The following is an 11,749-nucleotide window of genomic DNA, read 5'->3' on the forward strand; positions in this document are numbered from 1 at the left end:
TTTTCTTTTTCTCCATCAGCAGGGTAGTAGGATGGAGAGAGATTTTAAGTTTCTTCCTCGTCTTCCTGGTGCAAGAGTCTCCAGGTGAGAGGGTGACCAGCTCCGGGCCACCGTGGCTCATCCTGACAGTGAAGAGTGTCCTGTAATGGAGGTCCACTGGTGGCACCTGGTGAGATTTTGGCAAAATCTGCGCGCAGCATACAGAGCTGCGTCTGTAGGCAGTGAGGTGGGTCACACACAAGGGTGGGATGGGCATTTTGGAGCACCTCCAGGTAAAAGGTGGTGGCACAGCCAAAACAGCGGGGGGGTGATAAAGGTGTCTGCAGGGGAAGGGTCCCAGGAGCCAGGCAGGGTTGGAACAGCCACGTGCCCCCCGCCACAGCCATGGGGGCACCTACCCCTGATGGTGGGGCCAGGCTGTCTGTGGGGAGCAAATGCTGTGGCTTGGGCTGCTGGGATGGGCAGGAGGCTCTCAGGGGCCTGTCCGACTCCAAAAATCAGTGGTCAGTGACAGGGAGGGTCTGCTGAGGGGGCTTTGCACATACTTGATTTTTCAGGAGCGTGCTCGGGAAGGTTTGTGGGCTTGCTGGGTTAATTGCGAGTCTGCTGGGCTGAGTGCAACAGCGCTGTGGTGCCTTGTATAAAATGGCTCGCTCTTTTAATTCCAGATGGGGGTTTTTTTTGAGGTTTTAAAATATCTTTAGAAATCCTTTTTTTGCAGCTGCAGTTTTCTGTTTCCTCCTTTTGGTAACTGAAAGTGCTGGGACTTTGCATAGAAAGTGCGTGTGGCACACAGCCACAGAGAGGAGCAAAACTCAGCAGGGCTTGCCTGATAAAGCAGCAGTTTCCTCCAAACCAGGCTGGGGGAAATTGCTGTCCACTGCACAGATGGATAACGTCCTCCTGCCCAGCATGGGGCTGGTCACTGTTTCTGTGTAATTTTCAAAGTGCTGCGTCCCAAGGACCATCTTTTCTTCATCACGCATTCAAAACGTTACGTTGGTATTTTCATGTAAAACCAGGCAGTCCTGCTTTGCACACCTTGGAAATAAGATGTCTGTGTTTTTTGTGGAAACGGGGACAGGTTTCATCTGGATCTGGCTACCTGTTCAATGCAAGCCCTATTTAGCTGGAGTACCCCTTGGTTTCTTTGCCAAATTACTCTGTTTTCTCTCCTCCCTTTGTTTTCTGCAGGCCATGGAGGCCTTTGACCTAAAACCTCCCTGCCCACCCCCCGGGCTGGGAAAGGGGCGGCCATGCGGCTCAAGTGCCGCAGTTTCCAATCCCACTGACATTTAATCATTAACCTCCCCGGGGCTGCACTCACCAGAGGTTTTTGCTGGGAGGTCTCAGCCCCATGGTGGCATGTCAGTGGTTTTCTATGCCGTCTCAGCCACTTGGCTTGGCAAGTCCCAGCTTGCCGTGGTGAACTCCAGATGTCTGCATGCGGGTGTAACTTGTTGGTGTACACCCCAAAAATGTCCCCGGGGAACCCCCTTCCTGCCCACTTTCTTGGGTTTCTCGGCAAGGGCCATGATGGATGCTTCTTGTTGGCAACACTTGGCCTCGCTGCTGCCTCCCGTTCATTTTGGCCCCTCACACAGGGGTGTCCCTACGCTGAAGCAGATGCGATGCTTAGTTGCTCATGGCCCGTTGCTGGCCATGTAACATGCCCGGGGGTCCCTGTGGGCAGGAGCGGGGCCCTGGTGCCCTGGGCCCCTGGAGCCGCCTGGGGTTTGCCAGAGATGCCAGGACAGCGAAGGGGACGATGCCATGCTGGGCACCGTGGTTTTTTAGAGTTGATTTGGGCGGGTTTCAGAGACAACCTCTACCGGGATAAGTCTCCATGTCGCTTTTTAAGAGCGACTTATTTTTCTGCTATTTTTTCCATGGTAGGTGCCTGGTTAAGGACCCTCACTGGGGCATCCTGGTGTCCGTGAGCCCACCACCACAAGCCCATGGACTGAGGTGCCTGCTGATTGCCTCTGCCTGGCTTTCCCTGGGGGTAACACCCCCAAAATCAGCCACTGCCCTTCCTCCAGCATGGGGCCAGTGGGCCAAAATGCCCTGTCTTGTAACATGATCTCCTACACTCCTGGAAACCACGAGATAAACCTTCAGTGGGAAGGAAATGAAGGACAACGCAGATGCTTGGTAGTCCCCAGACAGAGGCGTTTGGGAAGACAGACCTGAGCTGTGGTAGGTCAGTCATGTGCTCTTAATTTCTTTTCCATGGCCATAACATCGCATCGTGGAGCCGCACCAGGTAGAAGTGCAAAGTGAATGATATTGATTTGTTTTACAAGCAGAGAGACTGAAACCATTTCAGAGATGTAGCTGTGCAAATATCTGCCTATCTAAAGTGAATATTTAATTTTCCATGAATAAATTTAGGAAGCCTGTAATGAAAGCTGGCCTGAACTCAATGGATTGTACTTTCCAGAAGGCAAAGGCAGTATCTTGTTAAGTGGGCTAAGTACAAACCTTTAATGTTCCGTGCTGGTTTTGTCTGGGATAGAGTTAATTTTCTTCATAGTAGCTAGTATGGGGCTATGTTTTGGATTTGTGCTGGAAACAGTGTTGATAATGCAGGGATGTTTAATACTCCAGATTGCTCAGCTGAGGCCAAAGGTTTCACATTTTGTGAGAAACACACCAGAACCAGCTAAGGCTGGGCACATGTCTGGCTGGTCCTCTGTGGTGCAGCAGGGACGCCCAGATTCTGTGGGGTGATGGTACACCGTGGGCACGGGGGAGGCCGCTGGGCACTGGAGTCCCCTCATCAGGCAAAGCCATGCACAGAGACAGGAGTGAGGCACTCCATTCCCTTGGGGCCTTTCCTTATTTGTTCCGATCATGACAGCATGATTTACTTTATCTATAAATACCCCTGTGGCACAGGGAATAACGAGCTGGATGACATTTTCCAGATGGCATCGTTAGGAAAGGGAAGAAAATGCAATCTGCAAACCCGCACACCATTTTGCAAGCAGCTTTAAAATCATTTCGCATCGATCCCTGTTCTCAAGACAGAGCAGAAAGAGCCTGGTTCCCCTGGTTTGGACAAGTGGACAATCCCCCAGCTGAGACCCAACACCCCTTAAAATCCACATACTGGGAATTGAACTGTCAGGGAGACAGGAGTCAGTGGGAAAATAGTTTGGGACTTTCTTCTGCCTTTTTCCCATAACCCTCCTCCTCCCTCTTTTTTTTTTTTTTCCCTGCAGAAAACTACTTTTCCTTAAAGGTGTGGGGGGATTTGAGGGATAAGAAACCCAAAACTTTGCTGCTGTTCCTTATTATGTTTGTTTGTTTGTTTTTTTAAACTTTCTTAAACTTGCTGCAAGACTAACAAGTACTCAAGGCAAGCATTTAGAAGTTACCCTCACAGTTCAAAATGCCCTGCATTTTTTCAAGGCCTCTGGAAAGAGCATCCTGACCAGGCAGCACCAGCAGACCGTGCGGTCATTAACTGCCATTAAATTGTTAAGATGAAGCAATCTGCCTTCCGCAGCTGCACATTCAGGATTGCTCAGGGGTGCTGTGAAACTCCTTGGCCAGCTTCTCAAGGAGCCCAGCAATGTCCCTGCAGGCTGGGCTGGCTGTGGGGCTGGGGCGAGAGCCAGAGCTGGAGAGTGGGCTGCTACGGGAGAGGCTGAGTGGGAGCATCCCACGCAGGAACCATGCGCTTCGCAGGGCGATAGACCAAGCTATGTGCACCAAGATGTCCTGTCCCTGCACAGGATACCCGTTGGGCAGGCAGGGGTGCTGCTGGGGAGGTGCTGCAGGGGTCGGTGGGGTACGTCTGCCTGCTGCTGGCCGGTCACTCAGAATGACCTTGGAGCAACTGGATAAGCTCCATGGATAGGGTCCTGCAGGTGGATGTTACCCTGTGGAGGAGGGACAACCCATTGGAGAGGTGAGCTGACCCAAGATTTGGGGTCAAGGGGAGCAAAAGGAATTAGGCAGGTGCATCGCACAGGTGTGCAGCAGCTTTGTGTTGACTGCAGGAACTCAGGGTGCTAAATGCAGCACACAAGCCAAACCCTGGCCTGGAAGAATATCTAAATACAGGGTGTTTGAAAAAGATGGACCCAATTTCATGATGGCAACATGTTACAATTACACAAAAATTTACAAATGGTTTAGTGAGTTATCAAATTTTAGTAACCTTTTTATAAATGCTCTGTGTTCCCTCCACCTGCTGCATGGACAATGTCAAGATAATAGCTGAATTCATATATAGTGATTTCAAATTGGGTCCATCTCTTTGAAACACCTTGTATTTTGTGCAAATCCAAATTTGTGGGGTTTTTTAGTGTAATAACCTATTGATTGGTTGAGTTACTGGGGGAAAAAAAAGCAGGAGGTGAGACAATAGCTTGAAACAAACACCCCCTACTAAGTCCCTCCAGGTGGCTGAGCTCCCACGTCTAGGCTTCTAGCCAAGGTGCAAACCTTGTTCTGACATCCAGCACACAGAGCCATCAACATCTAAGAGAAATCCTTGGTGTCCAAAATTAGGAAGCTACTAGATAGGAACCAAAGGTGTTAGTGAGCCTGAAATGATTTAGGTATCCTCAAAGCCCCAGGAGGGCTGGAGGTGTCTTGGCTATTATTTTTATGTACTAGTGGAGCATGTAAAAGTACAAGAGGGCAGCTCTGAGCTCGGTGACCGTGATGGCTGACAGCGCTGGCTCCTGTACTTGACATGCTGGCAGCCGCCTCAGGGAGAGCCCACATGCACATTGGGAAACCCTTTTGAGCCATGGCAGTTCACAGCCTGGCATGTTAAGAGGCTTCCCTAGGTCAGCTCCTGTTTGCTTTAACACACCTCTCTTTCGGGGGCTGCTTCCCAGGGGTCTGCCCCTCCCTTTGTGGTAAATACCTCCCTGTGCGGGCAAGCGCAGAGGCCAGAAGTGGGTGACGTGTGCGAGAGGGCAGGTGGTGCCGGGAAGCAGCACCTGGACCGTGTGCACCAGCTGTCAGCAAACCCTCACTTCTCCGCTGGTATTTGCACCATTGCCTATCCCAGTGCTGTCATTGCTACTGGTGTGGCAGCAGCACCGGAGCTTTTGGATGGTGCCCCCTCCCAGGGAGGCCAACGGGGCCATCCCTAGCTGTTGGAGCGGGGGATTGCAGGGCAGCTGCCCCCGGGGCAGGAGCACTGGCCGTGGGCAGCAAGTGCTGCCCGGCCACAGCGTTGGCCCTGGAGCTGAATGCAGCAGGAGGGGTGTAAAACACAGGACTGGCTTTGCCTGGTGCCCGCAGCGTTTCTGGTTTGAGAAGAGGAGCCCTGAAAGCCCTTAGGGTGCAGGGAGGTTCCAGGGAGGATGCACGGAGAGAGGCCTGTCTGCCTCGGCTGCAGCTGCCCACTAGCCACACCGGGCGTACTGCCGGCACATGTGCTTTGGAAAGAGGCAAAGCTGCCTTTTTTAGGCCCTCTGCCTTTACTCAGAGAGAAAAAGGGCTGAGAAGAGGCTGGTAGAGGGGCTGTGCTCTCAGCAAACAGTGGCTCTGAACACAAGATCTCATCTGTGGGACTGTGTCAGTGCTGATTTATTGCAGGGGCCTCCCTACCACCACTGCTTCCAGGGCCAGGTGTTGCATCAGAGCCAAAATTAGAGTTGTGGCCCCTAGCAATCCTGGCATTTGCTGCCTTAGACACTCTTGAGGGAAACCCGGGGAGGGCATGAGTTTCTGCATGCCTCTTGGAGATAGAAATTACAGCTTGGAAATCGTCCTTTGACTTAACTTGCTAATGACACACACAAGCGTGGCCTCTCCAGTTGACTGTCCCCAAACTGATGACATTACTGCACACAGCTCTGCTGGTTTTAGCTTTGTTTTATTTTGGGTTTGTTTCATTTTAGTTAACCAACCACAGATCGGCTGTTATTTTCACTCTGAAGCCAGGGAAAGCAAAAATGTGCAATGTTTATTGAGGCTCCCCTGACTGCCACAGCTCTCCAAGTGAGCTGCCTGTAGTGGGCGAACCCCGAGTGGCAGCAGCTTTGGGGAAAGCGTGGGCACATCTTCTTCACACTAACTGCAGCTTCACAGCGTGGGTGACACCTGATGTGCAAGAGGCTCCTAAGCTGTCCCCAAGGCTGCGCCTGCTCTAGGCTCTTAATCTGGGGAAAATTCTTTCCCAATGCAGGGAGTGCCTGTCTTGTCAGGGCTGGGAGCCTGTGATGCCAGCAGCCCTGCAGTCATGGAGGTGTGATTAATTCCTGATTCTCCCCTGCCGTTGTAAGCAATAATATTTTTCCTTCTCTCTCTGTTGTTGTACCAAGGGCTTGAGACAGACTTGCTTGCTGTTACTAGAGAATACACGAATTACCCCCCGGTCAAGAATAAGAACAGCGTCGTCCCGCTGTGTTTACCGACTCCATGGCTACTGTGGAAAACCACTCTGGTTTTCACCCGCGCTCCTTCCTTATCAATTCAGAGGTGGCTAGGATGAATGATTAGAGGAAACAACAAATATTACATACGTGCTACCCATTCTACTTTTCAAATTAAAGCCAAACAAAATGAAGCCTGACACAATGCCCAGGGAGGACACTGGGTTTGTTGAAAGACCATTAAGCTTTAAGGAGAGGATGAATTGCAGAAAATGTTACATAACCAACGTTAGCTACCCACAGCCTGGTGGAATCCAGGAAAACCTCAATAAACATCACCAGTTGTGTGTAAGAACAAAAGGACTCTATTTGACTGGTTACATACTTACTTTAAACTTGATTAAGTGCTGTGTGCTGGCATTGGCTGTCTCAGGAGCAGTGAAACTCTTCTGTGACCGTGTTTTTCCCAGGCATTACATTGAGTCTGTTAAACCTGCTGTCATGCCTCATCCTGGAGCTGGGTGGATGTCACTGGGGACAAGTAATTTCTGGTTTGTGTAGGTGTTGTGGGCTTTTTGGCTTATACAGCACCTCTAGCACATGGCTAGGTCAGCGCTTAAGCACCTGCTAATCCTTTAGACTCAGGCTCTGGCCTCTTGCTCAGGAGGCTGGAACTCTGCCCAGCCAGGCTAGTGAAGGCTGAGGTGAGACTGAGGAGGGATACCATCAACAGGAAAACCAGACAGCTCCTCTGGAATTAGCCCAGACATATGTCAGAGCTTTTACAACACACAAAGAAGTGGAAAAAATGCCTCTGTTTCACAATATTTCTGTGAGCTGGCTACCGGGCATGAATGTATCCGCACCTATCCCTCTACTTAGGGTTTTTTCCCTGTTTCACAAGTTAGCTCTGGTGGCTCAGAAATCTCAGACAAAGCAGTCTCTGCTTTTGAACTGGTATAGGCTTCATATCAAAATGGTACATCTGCTTCAGCAGGAAACTTTCAAATGGAAATGTCCAACTCCCCAAAGACCCAGCACTCAGACTAGACCATCTTCTTTCTGGAAGGTGTACTAGCACCTGGAGAGAGCAGCCCCAGAACAATAACAAGCCAGGAAGATTTTTTTTTTAAATGGACCTCCTGTGTCCACCTACATTTATAGTCCTAAATGTATTTTACTTCCACATAGCCTCAGAGTAAAGAGTAATTCACATTTAAAGTGTAATATTTAACTCAACGAATATCCTTAAAGACCACACTGAACAAAGGAGCAGCAGAGGACTTTATTTATCGCCTTTATACGTGTAGGAACACAATGGTTGATTGTTTTTAGGATTGTCCTCATCATGATAATTATATCTACACCCCACTGCAGGTTAAGCAGTGAAAAATTAATATTTTATTGCATGCCGCAACTGCTTTCTGTATGTTAGGAAAACTCTGTGTTATGCCCTTGGATGGTAATATCAGTCTGATTAGTGATAAACATTAACAAATATATGGAAATACTTGGAGAGGAGAGAGACAGACACTGGGTATTTGTAACTTATTCTTAGTGCTCAAATCAGAACCACCTGATTTAGGGGAACTGGCAACTCTTACTGACTCCAGTGACTCCATTGGCATTACGACGTAGACCCTTATTATCAGCTACAAAATTTGTCCTAGAAAATTGTTGCTGTGATTGGTGGAATCAGTTTGGGATTTCTCAATTATTTTGGTTTTTCTGACATTTCTTTCAAACTGGTCTTCTGGCAGGAAGGAATGAATTTTAGTGAACATCAAAATGTTCAGGGAAATGAAGGTTGGCATTTTCCCTCCAACTCAAAACAATTAGGCCTTTTGAAACATTTGAATTTTGAGTTATTTAAATAGGATAGAAATTAAAATTACTTGATGCAATCAGCATAAAACTTTTAAATATGATCCAGCTCAATTTGGTGGCTATTATTAATTCAATACTCTTTTACTTTGGACTTGGGCCAGGGAAAGCTTTTGCAATCTTGGGAAAAGAGGGAAAAAAGTCCTTGATTTCCACATACCCAAGTGTTTCCAGATCTTCCTGCAGCCAGCTATAGACACACAGGCATCCCCCCTACTAATTCCTGTCCAGGGCAAGCTTGGCCAGGTAGAAAGCTGAAGCAGTGATGCGCTTGATGTGTTTTTGTGCCAAGCAGAAGGCTTCTGGCCTTTCATCCAGCTGAAGGCTCTTATGCCTGTAGTAGCACACCTCTGTTTGGGTTTAAATTATGTAGCAGCTATCCTGCTTTCTGTCAGAAGGTACCATGTTGTTCCAGTTTCCCTCTTATCACATCTTCATTTCTAATCTGGTTGCTGGACACAGCACTTATCGTCACACTTGACTCAATTGGCAAAATTTATCAGAGTGCATCCCTCATTGGTGAATACAGATCAATAAATATGATACCATCCTAACAACACTGAGCTAATGCTTCTAAAAGGATTTATCCACATCTGCCAACTTCATTTAAAAGAAAGGTCTCTTGGTAGAGGCTCAGGAACTGCATTTCAAAGTGTGAGTGTCTGCTAGCAAAACCATTCCCTTTTATTTTCCTTCTTTCATCTCACAGAAATTTGATCAAGAAAACCTGGCAATGGGAACACACTCTGGTTTTGACTGCATAGTGGCTGATTGGGAATACCATCCCTTCGGCACCATAGCACAAAAACAAGGCAGGTGGTTTAAGAGTCTCAGCCTGCAAACTGGCTCCTGTCAGAAGACCAGGCAAGGGCTGGTGGCTGCATCCTGAGAGGGTTTATTCTGCTTTTCCAAAGAGAGAACTATTCTTCTGGTTTGCTTAAAAACAAAGCCGAAAGAGATGCTGGGAGTGAAGCCAACAGCTGAGGTTGAAAAGTGGGAGGAAGGAGATCAGGTGTGGGCATCTTTCAGCCCAGCTGCCAAGTTGTCGTCTGCAGCCTCCTGGGACAAGCTGCCCCCCGATGTGACCCCATGAGGAGCTGCTGGACGGAAAGGTGGGAGCAGCGCTGCACCAGACATCCTCAGTGCCCGCAGAAGGCAGCCCTTGTGGCAGGAAGAACAGCCCCAAGGGTAAGACCGTGCCTTTCGTTGTGCCTATTTACCACTTTGGGCCTTTCAGCTCCAAGAACATCTAGGTTACAGTCTGCCCATCAAGGAAAAGGTATGTATAATAGCAGTAAAGCATGTATAATACCTCGGAGACTGGTACTGCAAGGGTTTAATGACCCTGCTTGGCTGCCTTCTTTCCCCCTGCACTGTGCGCAGGCAACCCAGTGCCTCTGCATGTGCCCCTGTGAATGGACACATGCCCTCCCTCTTCCTCCACCTCCTCCTCCCACCTCGTTCCCAACATGGGACGTTATAATCTAATCACTAAGTGCCGGCCATGCCACACCCTTCTCCCTCCCCACCTTCGATAAGCCATTTACTTATCTCCCAGGCTGAGAGACCAGCACCGTGGTTATGCCTCTTTCATGGGAATAATTTTTGCATCAGTTCTTTCCAGCACCGGTACCCCAGCAACTGAGGTACAGACCTTTCCAACAGCAGGACTCAGCCCTGGTCGGTAGCTCACTGGCTTATTTTGAAATAGGGATGAGGATGAATCCACCTGCAGTGCCATAGCAACCCTCTCCTGCAGCTTTCGTCTCCCAAAGCGACCTCACTGGCTGACAGACGAGGTAGGAAATTGCTCATCAAATCAAAACCAGGCTGAAAGCACTTAAAAATTGTTTATTCAGGTGATTTGCAGCTGTGAAATTAGCTTGCAGGTGATGCTGCCCTTGTTCTGCCAGGCGCTTTGGAGGATGGTTTGCAGGGTGCTCTGCTCTTTCCAGTGGCTGGGGGTAGATCATTTGCCTCCTGTAGCCTGTCTTGGCCCCCTGAGACCCAGTGTACCCCAGCTCTGATTTGCAAGCAGAGCTGGCTAGCATCCTTGGGGTACTTGCCAGGTTGTTGCCTCCTTGGAGCATGTGGGCAGCTGTGCCACTTACACATCAGTGCTTTAAGGCAAATCCAAACCAGTGGCAGTTCACACAGGGCTCTAAGCTGACAGCTCAGGAACTAATGATACAACAGCCCAGAGGTACCTGCGTGGTCCAAGTTCTGCTGTGTTTAAAAGATGTGTAGATGAGGTTCTTAAGGACATAGTTTAGAGGTGGACTTGGCAGTGTTAGGTTAACAGTTGGACTCAAAGATCTTAACGGTCTTTTCCAACCCAAATGATTCTATTATTCTGTCCCCCTATCCAGAGATTAAGACTTTACCATCTCTGTTGTAGTAGCCCCATGGGAGCTAAATCCTGGCTCTGGCAACCATCTGGAGACATCTCCAGGCTTCAGGTCCTCCTTCCCTGCTGCTGTTACTGTTTCACAGGGCGCCTGTGCACAGCAGTGCTGCAGACACCGTGCTCGCCGTACCAGCTCTCATGATGTAGCTGTTTGCCACTGAACGTGCCAAGGTTCACAAGGTTCACAAACCCCATCATGCCTTCCCCTCCATGTGCTGCCTGCTTCCACCCAAGGACCAAACAAGAAATAGCATCCCTGGGCTCAGTGCCACGGGCTGCTGAGGGTGCTGCTTATGCAGCTCAGAAATGAAGAAAAACTGAGGTGGGAAGGGATCTCAGGAGGCCTGACCCCTTGCTCCAAGGTGTGTGAGCGTCAAACCCTTTGGTGGTGACTCCACCTCATTAATCTAAATCTTGCTCAGTGGGGCAGACAAAAATATCTTGAAATCCATTTTAACTTCAAATTCAGTGAAGGCCTGTTCTTATACAATAAACATATTTTTCGAGTGATTTCACATCACTTAATGGGGAAATGTTTTTTTTGTTTAAAGCAGTGTCAGCATTTATTTTGTAGAAATGTTTATCATGGGTACGCTGTTTCGTAACACATAAGTAACATGCTGTATCATGGGAATCCTAAAAAACAGGGCTGGAAGGCATCTCAGAAGAGCTTGCATCCAACCCCTGCTCCAGGGAGGATTACCTTTATTTAAACCATTCCTGATTATCATCTAACCTGCTTCCCAACATCTCTGGTAATCTTCCCATTAAATTTGCCACAACAGCCTTGCCGTCAAAGGTGCTTTTCTAAATGAAAGCCCAAACTCAGCATCATTAAGAACCTGTTAAGCAATCATTTGCCAGGAATAATTTGGGCAAAACTTCCTCCTGCCTGAGGGTAGACATGAAACTTGCTTTGTCACATGTAAGCAGCTCATCTGCCGGCTGTTGCTTGTTATTATTATTTTTTTTAAAACTAAAATTTTCAGTTTCACCTCTTTGTTGGCTCGTGTTAGCTTTGTAATTATGTCCCTCGGCGTCAAACGCTGTGGGAAGCTCCCATCCTCCCCTCTTCCTCCTCCTCCAGCCCGTAGTTCGCCAGCCCTTCGTG

Source organism: Caloenas nicobarica, chromosome 1, assembly GCF_036013445.1.
Source record: "Caloenas nicobarica isolate bCalNic1 chromosome 1, bCalNic1.hap1, whole genome shotgun sequence".
NCBI lineage: Eukaryota > Metazoa > Chordata > Aves > Columbiformes > Columbidae > Caloenas > Caloenas nicobarica.